The 12,208-nt window shown below is 39.8% G+C and overlaps 1 protein-coding gene across 4 annotated transcripts in view; it reads right to left on the reverse strand.

Moving 5' to 3' along the window:
• The window catches only part of PDE4DIP (phosphodiesterase 4D interacting protein), a 205,517-nt gene that overhangs the window by 163,522 nt on the left and 29,787 nt on the right, over positions 1–12,208 (reverse strand). The window lies entirely within an intron of this gene.

A 12,208-nucleotide genomic window follows, 5' to 3' on the forward strand; every position in this document is an offset into this window, starting at 1 on the left:
CTAGGTCCTCCATATGTTACACTCTTTCTCTAGATATTTAAAACTGTACCTCACCTATGCTCTACCCCAGCACTCCATCTCTCCTTGTTTACTTCCTGCCACAGCATAATCATCATCTAGAATATAGTTACTTATTTATTTTGCTTCTTGTCTGTCTCTTTCCACTAGCATGTAAACTCTAAGATTTTTGCCTGTTTTGTTCACTGCTATCTCACCAGTACCAAGAGTGTTAGATAAAAGAATGGAAGAAGAAGGCCTGGCTGGGTAGCTCAGTGGATAAAGCATCATTTCAGCACACCTGGTGGCAGATTCCATCCCCAGTCAGAGTGCATATGAACACACAACTAAATGGAACAACTAAGTGGAACAAGTTGCTGTTTCTCTCTCTCTTTCTCTCTCTCTCCCTTCCCCACCTTCTCTCTCTCTCTCCTTCTATGTCTCTCTGTCTCTCCAAATCAATGAAAAAAATTTTTTTAAGAACGAATGAAGAGCCCTGGCCGGTTGGCTCAGCGGTAGAGCGTCGGCCTGGCATGCAGGGGACCCGGGTTCGATTCCCGGCCAGGGCACATAGGAGAAGTGCCCATTTGCTTCTCCACCCCCACCCCCTCCTTCCTCTCTGTCTCTCTCTTCCCCTCCCGCAGCCAAGGCTCCATTGGAGCAAAGATGGCCCGGGCGCTGGGGATGGTTCCTTGGCCTTTGCCCCAGGCGCTAGAGTGGCTCTGATCACGGCAGAGCGACGCCCCGGAGGGGCAGAGCATCGCCCCCTGGTGGGCAGAGCGTCACCCCTGGTGGGCGTGCCAGGTGGATCCCAGTCGGGCGCATGCGGGAGTCTGTCTGACTGTCTCTCCCCGTTTCCAGCTTCAGAAAAATACAAAAAATACAAAAAAAAAAAAAAGAATGAATGAAGAGTTAACCTATTGACTGACTTCACCAGATTTAATCCTAGGAGAACTCAATCTGTATACAATATTATAAAGATGCTTTAGGATGAAGAGCATATCTAAGGTATTCTTCTTTATAAAAAGGCTATCTTATAAGTAAAATAAACTATTCTCTTTTTTTTAAGACAAGATTTTTTGTTGTTGTTTTTATTAAATTGATTTAGAGGGGAAGGGAGAGAGAGAGAGGAAGGGAGAAAGAGAGAGACAGGAACATCAATCTATTTCTGTATGTGCCTTGATGGGGGATTAAACCAGCAACCTCTGCATTTCAGGATGAAGCTCTAACCAACTGAACTAACCAGCCAGGCCAGGGCAAAATAAACTATTCTAACAGAGTAATTTTAATACACAATGCAGAATCTGAACTTTGTATGATATCTGAGCAAATGGGGCTTAATTTAATTGTTTAAAGACATATGAACTGTACAAATAGTAAAAACTGTAAAACTTAGGAAAGAAAGCTGTCAGAAGGCTCCCCAGAGAAGGGGCACCTCAGCTCTCCTTAAAGGATGAATCAAGTTTGGCTCAGCTTGGGGTTAGAACACAAGGCAATCTAGGCAGGTGGAACTTCAGCTAAGGTACAGAGAGCCGACTGGACTGAAACAAATGGCACATACTGTGCTGTGATGGGGAAACAGAGAGCATGGGAAGTGAAGAACCATTTTCAGGAGATCATGAGAGTCGGAAGCAGGAGTCTGAACTGAGCCTGTCCTCCAGGCACATCCTGGCTCTCAATTAGGACACAGCTGAAGAGAAAGGCAGTGGGGGAGAGCCAGGAACTGATTACTAGGAAGATTGTTTTGTTTGATTTTTTTGTAGCTTAACAAACGAATATGCACCTATCTGAGATGCACACAAGACCTACTAAATCAGGGCCTCTGGTGGGCAGGTCCCAGGCCTCTATGTTTTGGTGAGCTCTGAATTACTGAGGAAAGAAACAATGCAGGTTCTTGAACAAGGTTTAGTGCATCTGTCTTTGTTCTTCCTTTTTTCACACAGTACATCAAAAATCTTTGCCCTTTCCTCAAAATATTTTTTCCAAACATTAATGGCTCTCTACTCTTCCCTTAACTTCTTCTTCTCACTGCTTCTTAATGCATTAGCTCAAACTGGAAATAAGACTTTAATAAGCACTCAATCAATGTCAACAATAGTAAGAGGATTACAACCCAGCTGTCACATGTCATGCCCCATTAACACAAACATCTGTCAAGCCAGCCTTTAAAAAAGACTCAGTTTCACATGTGCCTAATCATATTCAGACCCCCCAGATAGCTCTTATAAATGGAAACGCTTGAAAACATATTAATCTCTTATCATTCTCTCCTAAAATTTAAAGTTCCACTACACTAAAAATGATTAACTGTCTTAATTGACACATTGTTTTCAAATATAATAATACTTCTGCAACTTAAACTCTACTAATTTGATATCTTTGACCAGGAGTAGTCAACCTTTTTATACCTACTGCCCATTTTGTATCTCTGTTAGTAATAAAATTTTCTAACCGCCCACTGGTTTCACAGTAATGGTGATTTATAAAGTAGAGAAGTAACTTTACTTCATAAAATTTATAAAGCAGAGTTATAGCAAGTTAAAGCATATAATAATAATTACTTACCAAGTACTTTATGTCAGATTTTTGCTAAGTTTGGCAGAATAAAACTTTATAAAACAACTTACTATAGTTAAATCTATCTTTTTATTTATTTATAATTTGGTTGTTCCACTACCACCCACAATGAAAGTTGGAACACCCACTAGTGAGCGGTAGGGACCAGGTTGACTACCACTGTCTTCGACCATTCATATGTTTACATTTCATGAAAATAAAAATACTCTTGCCCTGGCCGACTGGCTCAGTGGTAGAGCATCAGTCTGATGTGTGGATGTCCTGGGTGTGATTTCCAGTCAGGGCACACAAAAGAAGTGACCATCTGTTTCTCCAACCCTCCCCCACTCTTTTCTCTCTCTCTCTCTTTCTTTCTTCATCCCCCCCCCCCCTCACAGCCATGGCTCCATTGGTTCGAGAGCATCAGTCCTGGCACTGAGGATGGCTCCATGGAACCTCTGCCTCAGGTGCTAAAAATAGTTCATTTGTGAGCATGGCCCCTGATGGGCAAAGCATTTGCCCTAGACAGAGGTTTCCAGGTGGATCTCGGTCTGGGCACATGTGCACTTCTGTCTGTCTCCCCTCTTTTCACTTGGAAAAGAAGGAAAAAGAAAAGAAAAAGAAAGAGTACACAAATGGAGAGTATTTCTTGCTCCTTAGCATCCAGTGGAATCAACTCTAGGAGCCCAACTTGTTTTGAATTGGAAGACAGGGGTAGACAGGAATGAGGCAGGGAGAAGGAGGATAGTATGTCTGAAATACAGATTTTTTATTTATCAATATAATACATCTATGTGTCTGGGAGTCCCTATGCTTTTCTGATCAAATCTAAGTTGCAGCAATGCAAAATTTTAATTCCTGGCTGTTTCGAATGACTTGGACTTGTCTTACAAAATTAAATGGATATAATTACATTTTCTCACAATAACATAGAATCTGACAATGTACAAAGCACTTCCATGTATGTTATTTCATTTTATCTTGTGAAGTAAACAGATTAGGTTTTATTATGCCCATTACTGTCAAAGAAAGTGAGACATCAAGAAGTTAGCTGACTTGCTTCTCTAAAAAGTATACGGGCACAGACTATCCAACAGTCTACTCTAACATATTACATATTAATCAGGGCCTTAATCATGACACTAGATGAGCCCTGTGAACCCAGGACTACCTTGTGACTGACAAAGTACTGCCACTAATGTGAAAAAAGCCAGGCACAAAAAGTCACATATTGAATCATTCCATTTATACAAAATGTTCAGAAAAAGCAAATTCATAGAGAGGAAAACAAGGTGGGTGGTTGTCAAGGGCTGGGTAGAGGGGGAATAGAAAATGACTGCCAATGGGTGTGAGGTTTTTTTGGAGAGGTAAAAACATTCTGTAACTAGATAGTGGTAATTGTTGCACAACTAAGTGAATATACTAAAACCATAGACTTGTATGCTTGAAGAATTTTATGGTATGTAAATTATATTTCAATATAGTTGTTATTTTAAAAAAAGAAAGAAACCTAAGCAGAGAGAAGAAACTCGCCCAGTCCTTTGCCCTTTACAAAAGATTTTTTTTTTAATGGTTAAATTTCAGTTAAGGTTAAATTCCATTCAATTTAGCTAAAACCAAAGTGGTTTAGAACTGATCATTTCAAAATGTTCTGTATATTGGCCCTGCTTAGATGAAGGGGCCCTAACATAGAAGCTAGATGAAGTACCCTGAAATTAGTCCTCAATATGGAAACCTCATGGGTTACTATGTTTTATCAAGTTAAGGTTTTGTTACAGTCCTCAGAAAGAAAACACGTGATTCACTCTGTTATGACACAGGAAAAGCATACTCATTAGGCTGCCCTGAAGAATATGCATAACTTTTGCAGACCATTTCAACAAGGAAAAGTGTCAACTGAAGTCAGTGAACTTGATTTTCCACTCATCAATAATTCCACTTCCACTCAGGACTCCTGCCCCCTGTATTCCATAAGCCAACTGTTGGTGTCTGCTTCAGAGAGCAGTCTACAAACTCTACAAAGACCTTTATTTCTTTTAGGTTGCATAATAAACAAATCTTTCTTCTAAAATTGTTTCTGAAATGTCAACATAATTCCTCTAGTTCCAGTGTCTTTTAAATGCTACATTATTAATCATATCATTCCATTTTCTCCCCTAAAACTCAGAAGCAAACTGATACCCATCCTGTACACAGCCTTTTCTTGAAAAAACTGGCCTGGTGACAGAAGAGCTAACAACAGCTATGACATCAGGTCGATAAATAATCCTGTCGCAGGCAGCATCATCATGTGGATGAAGGATAGGGGGTCAGATGATGTTCCTGCTGTCTTCTCCCACCATAGCTACACACCCGCACCACCCCCAATCCTGGAATAACAAGGTGCTGTTGTCATCATCACATTAGAGCACTGTGAACTATATAAAACCAAAACAAAACAAGTCACTTCCCTGACTACCAAAAATACACAGCCTGGCCAGAAACAATGCTGTCAGAGGCAGTTGAAGGGGCTCCATGGCAGAAGCGCCCGTGAGCTGCACAGACTTAGGCTCCAAACTAGATTCCCCATCAGTGTGGCTCCATCAACAGCAGCAGGAAATGGTGTTGTTTGTGCATAACTGGTTCAACCCAGGAAGATTTGTTTTTCTTTTTTTTTTCCAGTAAGATTATTTGCTGAGCTTCTAGTCTTCAAGGGGAAACAAATCAACTTACTGCCTCACCTGTTTTTCTAGATTTTCAACACAACTAGGACTTTCTCTAGACATAGAGCTAAGAATCCACAGTATACCATCAATGATCATGGCTGCAACAATAAGGCCAAGAGTAGAGGGTGGGGAGGGGGAGACACTGCCAACTTGAACCTCAGTCAACACTCCAGTAGTTCAGCTATGACAGAAAGTCTTCTATTTCTGAATTCACAATGCTCTCTGCTGTCTCCAGGACTTGTCATGGGTATCAGTGTTGGCCTGGAAACCATTCTTCTTCACTACCCACTCAGCTCTGACCAAACTATCTCCAATTTGCCCTTAAGGAGTTGATGTAGACAGCCACCTATTAAAGGAAGCCTGTCTGACCCTAAAGTTCATGTTAGGGTCCCTCCTGAGTGCTTTCTACCATTGCTATTTCGGATTATCTATTTTTCTTGTCGATTAGATTTAGATTCCTTAAGAACAGAAGGATCTCCTCAATTTTGCTCCAAAAATGAGAATCCTTCTACTGGTTTTTGGTCTTTGTTGTTTTTGTTTTAATGATATAAAAGAACTACATGTGCCTGTTCCAGCTGTTCCCTTTCTCAGAGGATGGCATCACCTCAAAGTTGCCCTAGCAAGAAAGCTTGATATCATTCATTCATCCAAAACACAACAGAAAGAAAAGGCATGCCTACTATAACTGGGCATTATGTTAATCACTATAGCTAGGAATGAATGAGACAGACTCTGTCTCTGCTCTCATGGAGCTCAGATCCTAACAGAAAAGAGAGACTTTGAAGAAATAAATCATGTTATTAAAGGAAAAGTGCAAGGCACTCTGGCAGTTTACAAAAGGTGACAAGCTAGTCTGCAATGGGAATGGAGAGATGAGTTAGTGGTAGGTCATGCTTGGGCTTCTCCATCACCGGTCATACATCCAATCAATCACTTAGTCTTGTCACTTCTGCTTCTCTCTCTCTCATCTGTCCATTTCTCTCACTTCTATACTGTCATCACTACAACCTTTGTAGTGCTGCAGCCTCCTAGCTACTCCCTCTGCCTTAGATCGGCTCTTCCAATCCAGAGCCACAGAAGCCAAAGGGACATTTCAAAAGGAAATTCTGATCATGTCACCTCTCTGTTTAAAAGCTTTCAATGGTTCCCCATAAAGCTCCGATAATATTTAAAACCCTTTACATAACTTGCAAGGCCCTGTATACTGGCTTCTCTTGCCCTTTTTTTCTCCAGTCAACTCTTAACATTTCTAGCATGCATAATCTAAGATAAATTAATTTACTAAATTCTTTTTCTCACCTGGATCATGCTGTTTCCTTTGCAAGAAACATTCTTCATTGTCCCACTCCCAGTCCATCTTATCAGCTAATACTTCTTCTTCTTTTAGGTCCCCAGTAAGATGTAGCTTCCTCTAGGAAACTTTCCCTTTGGACTAAGTTAGGAGCTTCAGCTACAGATCGTATAACATTCTTTACCTCCAACATTCTGATTATACTCCATTGTAATTGGCTAATATGGAAGTTCTATGAAAGCAGGGACCATGTTTGCATATTCATTATTGTATTTGCTGTACTTAAGATATTTACATAGTAGGAACATTAGAAATATTTGTTTAATGAATAGATAAATAAAATACATGTTATAAAAATTCAGATAATATAGAAAGTTATAAAGAAGAAAAAAATCATAACTAATCCTATTGCCCAGATATAATTACTATTAATATTTTGATTTATATCCTTCCAGATATTTCTAATTTTTCTCCCTCAAAATTGAGATATTATTTTATGTAATATTAAGACAAATTGTTGCTGTTTTATTGTTTAATCTTAAATTTGTTACTATCTGCCTGGCCAGTACAGTACATTGCTCTATGATGTTCTATTTATGTATATACCATGCCTGAAATACTCAACCCTCACTTTGATAATGAAAGTATTTCTAATATTTTATTAGTATAAAAATATGGAAACAAACACTCATTCTTGAACACACATTTTAAAAAATACATTCATATTTGATCACTCTGCATTTAATAGCTAGAACTGGGCCTGGCACACAGAACACACCCGTCCACTGAGGGGACAAGGGGACAAATAGTGCAATAAATAAGGGCACCAGCTATCCATAGAGATGCATAATAAAAGTGTGGTTAAGGTTTGAAGAGAAATGTACTTGTTTCAAAGCTTGAACTCTTAATATTAAGGTTGTGAGTTTGACCCCTGGTCTAGGCACATACAAGAATCAACCAATAAGTGCATAAATAAGTGGAACAACAAACTGATGTTTCTGTCTCTCTCTCTAAAATCAATTTCAAGCTTTGAAATAAGTACATTTCTCTTCAAACCCAGCTCTAGTCCTTTCTAGCAATCACTAGACTTCTTCTGGCTTCACTGTCCCTCTCTGTACAATCCAAGATAATGGTTGTACCAACCAGTAGACAGTCATTAAAACTGACTAAGATAATGTAAGCCAAGTGCATTCATAGAGCTTTGCACACTGTAAGCACTCAATAAATATTAATTGGTATCTTATTTTAGTTGCTATTTTAAAAACATTTTTGGAGTGCAAATTATTACTGAAATGAAAATTCCTCAAGGTCCATAGGGAAAAAGATAGAGCTTTCTTCATACAGTAAAGAAGAGACATTTATATATGTATATATGAATACAAATTTTAAAATGTTTTTTCATATTTAAGTTTTAAAGACAGAAATTTATTTGGCAAACACTCTAAACTTCTGTTATGTCTTTCACAGTTGCCTAAGCTATTATTTAAATAAATCTTGCATAACTTAAATTCCATATACCCAATCAGGTTTTTTGAGAATGTAACAGTATGCATCTCTGTATCCTCTACAATGCTCAGAATCATTTCTTTTATTCATAGTTCTTAAGGAAAAATGGTTGTGTTGATACATATCTAACAATGTTGCTTAGAAATGAAAACATTTCTGAAGTTCCTTGGAATGACTGTGGAATCCCTCTGAAGAGTTATGTTGAAAAGAAGAAAATGTGGTCTTTATGATTGCTGGGAGTTTAGGATTTCTCTCCTTGCCTTCTCATCTAATAACTATGAATGGTTCAAACACAAGTGAAAACAAAATCAGTATGTTTGGGGTAGTGTAGTTTTGGGAGCATAAATGCTGGGTTTTTTAAAAAAAAATAAAAACACACTTCACTGGTAGCATTCATTTCCCAAGGCTGTAATTAGAGAGAAACACCCAAGAAACACAGAATCAGCTGTACCTACGAACAACAGTGACGTGGTCCAGATTCACTGAAAGCAGAACAGGAAACCCAGACTGTGAGAATTCATATCCCCAGAAAGACAGAAAAGCCCCTTTCAGGCCCTGTCCTCCCCACCCCCCACCCCAGATTTCAAGAGTCAAGTGAAAAAAATTTTCCAGGATGGGTGGAGCCTCACCAGGCTGACTCTGTGGTTGGATTCCAATTACCAGGGAAAGCTGGCTTCGGACTATAATTAGGCAAACACTGCAGCTGGTTTCGCTGGCATCTTCACATTAAAGACAACATCATTAAAAACGTGTAAGCAGGGGAGGGCAGTGGAGGCCCCCTTTAAACCTTACAGCTACAGACCCCCACCTCTCCATAGCTTTTCTATAGCATCTGCCATTTGATTCTCTATATAAAACCACACTACACTCATTTCACCAACGTAACTCTATCTCTGAATGGTCCTCTCATTTCCCTAGGAACCTTGGACATCACTGGGGTTATCTTGTTCTGTCACTTTAAACCTGTATAGCTCTAGGTAAGTGATTTGAGTCTTGGTTTCTTCTCTGGTTTAATGGATGTAACAGTACCTATCTGATAAGTAGGCAAATTAACTAAAAATGGTTGAAATAAAATACATTAAGTATCTAGAAAAGTACCTAGCATATAATAAAAATTCAATAAATATTATTTAATATTTGGTTATTTAATAATGATTAGTTACTATTAATGATCTTATTAAGTCCTGTCAAATATTTCAAAAGGTCCCTGCTTCTTTCACTTACTTGGTATGTAATTTTATCATCCCAGTTTAGGTGGGAAATGGTCTTCCTTTAAACTCATCGTAAAAACAAGTGTACTTTTCTTGACTTGTCAGTTTCTTATCCTAATTATTCAATTAATACACCAATATCCTCCTTAGAACCATCCAACTTGCTGTGAATACATTCTGTGAGTCCTGAGCCACGGGAAATGCAAATCTAACAAGTTTAGTTTACTTGGTGTGCATTTACTGAGCACGTACTATATACACTGCCATTATGTTAGGTTCTAGAGACTAGAAAAGGATGAGCAGGACGTGTTTTCTACCCTTGAAAACCATAGAGTCAGGGTATATATTCTGAGATTGGAAAGTCAAGGAAGGCATCCTAAAAACACAGAAAATGGCACCTGAGCTGAATCTTGAAGAATGAGTAGGCTTTAACTAGAGACTAGGAGGGAAAATGTATTCCAGGCAGAACAGAAACTGGGAAATGTCACACAGTTTGGAATTGCAAGCAGTTCAGAATTAATGCAATAAAAAGCATGTGATAGAGAATATTAGGACATAAAGGCACACTTCCAGTTTACCTAGAAAAGACAGAATTGCACTCTGTACCTATCTAAACACGAGGAGCTAATGGTTCCAGTCTCATTACCACCAAACTTTCATTGGCTGAGCTCCCTAACCTAGGAAGCACTCACCATTTTAGGTCACAAAAATGATGAGTATTTTCAGTCTCACATTATGAGACATTAGGTAAGTTCTTTTTTGTGCCTTTATTTATCATTTATTTTATTTTTTAAAAAAGATTTTATTTATTGATTTGAGAGAGAGAGAAAAGGAGAGGGGCTGCTTTCTTTACAGGGTTGTCATGAGTGTTAAATGAGATCATACTGCACATACTTAAAACAGTACTCGTCACATAGAAAGTGATCAAGATATAGTATTATGTATGTGCTGCTCTCGTCTCACTCATCCCAGATATGCTGTGGTGGTGTGGGTACTGTAATCAGCGTCTAAGAAGGAGCTTTTCTCAACAGTTTTATGTAATAATCTCTCTGACCTGGCAAAATTTATGATCACGGTATAGAAATTCTATTACCCTTTCTGAGCCCTAGCAATGACCTTTCTGACGGAAAAAAAAGTGTGTCATAGCCTTGTTGTTATTTATTTATTACTTGACACATAGGAGAGAGATTTAAAATATCTCCTCTTGGACCTTTCTCTGTGTCCTAGGTTGGTTTCTATCAGTGGTTCGTGGCATTGAGAAGGACTAATCAGGAATATTACACCTGGATGGTAAGAGGAGAGGATTTATAACCCCACACCTGAAAGCCAGATGATTTCTGTTTGTCACCCAACTCAGCATCCAGCCATTCATTCTCTCATGGAGGTGATAATCCTCACTTTAATGTTCCAAGTCACCTCGGAACCAAAAGGAGCATGTAGGCAGACCGGCTCTCAGAGGGCGCCCCACCCAGCTGTGGGGGCACTGCAGCCTGCTCACCCCTTTGTGTTGAAACAGAATCAAAAGGTGAAAACGAGGAAGGGACTGGGGTGTTACCAGCCCTACGCCCACCACCAGCACCACAGCTGCTCAGAGGTTTAGTCTTCAAAAGCCACTTAATATTCCTACAAACTCTTCTTTAAAAAAAACCCAATGGACAGTATCCATGACAACCTCGGGTGAAAACAAAACAAAACCAAAAATAGGCTGATTAATTCTCAGACACATGTGACCTGGAGCATCTTCTTTGTCCACAGGAATGTCTGGTGTGATGTACATTAAGTCCTTGGGAAACATTTCTAGTTACAAATTGAGGGAAGACGGAGCAAACCAAAGTCAACACTGCTTTATTAACCCTGTTTTGAAAATGGATTTTATTATTTTATGTCAAAAGCTGTCAATTCAAGAACAAAAGAAACACACTGTATCTCAAAATATATTTTATACAGTACTCCTCTGTGGCGGGATGCCTGGGTAACCTCCAGGGGGCACCAAAGAGCTGTTTCTATTTTTAGCACACGGTGTAAGAAATCCTGGGTGCTTTTTACAAGCTATATAAATACCGGTAGATGGGTTCCATTGTACACCCTTCCTGGGATCAATCCAGGGTCCAGGGAGCTGGGGACCTGTATTACATTATCAGTAATTTGGTTTGGCCAAATCTAAGGATAAACATATCAAGCTGCAAAGCACTTCAAAGAGTTTCATCAGTTTTGAGCCACAATGACAGATCTTGTTGAGAAACAAATGGCGAGCCACCTCAGACTACAGACAGTATCCAGATATGCAAAGTTGTCCAAGCCAGCTACAGAGAATACAATGCCAGCCACTGGACTGGGTGCCCTGGGCTCATATGCCATTTAAATTTCCTGAATTGATCTGAGAATAAACCAGGGATAAAAATGGTAAGCTTGAGAATCACCAATAGAGAGAACTGCCCACGAACCACAGCATTCAGCACATAGCTAATGCTGCAGATGCTCATTGGAACATATGCTCTTTTATTTTTTTTTATTTTTTATTTTTTCCCTGTATTTTTCTGAAGCCTGAAACGGGGAGAGACAGTCAGACAGACTCCCGCATGCGCCCCACCGGGCACGCCCACCACAGGGCGATGCTCTGCCCCTCCGGGGCGTCGCTCCGCAGCCACCAGAGCCACTCTAGCGCCTGGGGCAGAGGCCGAGGAGCCATCCCCAGCGCCCGGGCCATCTTTGCTCCAATGGAGCCTCGGCTGCGGGAGGGGAAGAGAGAGACAGATAGGAAGGAGAGGGGGAGGGATGGAGAAGCAGATGGGCGCTTCTCCTGTGTGCCCTGGCCGGGAATCGAACCCAGGACTTCTGCACGCCAGGCCGACACTCTACCACTGAGCCAACTGGCCAGGGCCTGCTCTTTTATTTTTATTTATTTATTATTTTTTTATTATTATTATTTTATTTTTCTGAAG

Source organism: Saccopteryx leptura, chromosome 3 (genome assembly GCF_036850995.1).
Source record: "Saccopteryx leptura isolate mSacLep1 chromosome 3, mSacLep1_pri_phased_curated, whole genome shotgun sequence".
NCBI classification, from domain to species: Eukaryota; Metazoa; Chordata; class Mammalia; order Chiroptera; family Emballonuridae; genus Saccopteryx; species Saccopteryx leptura.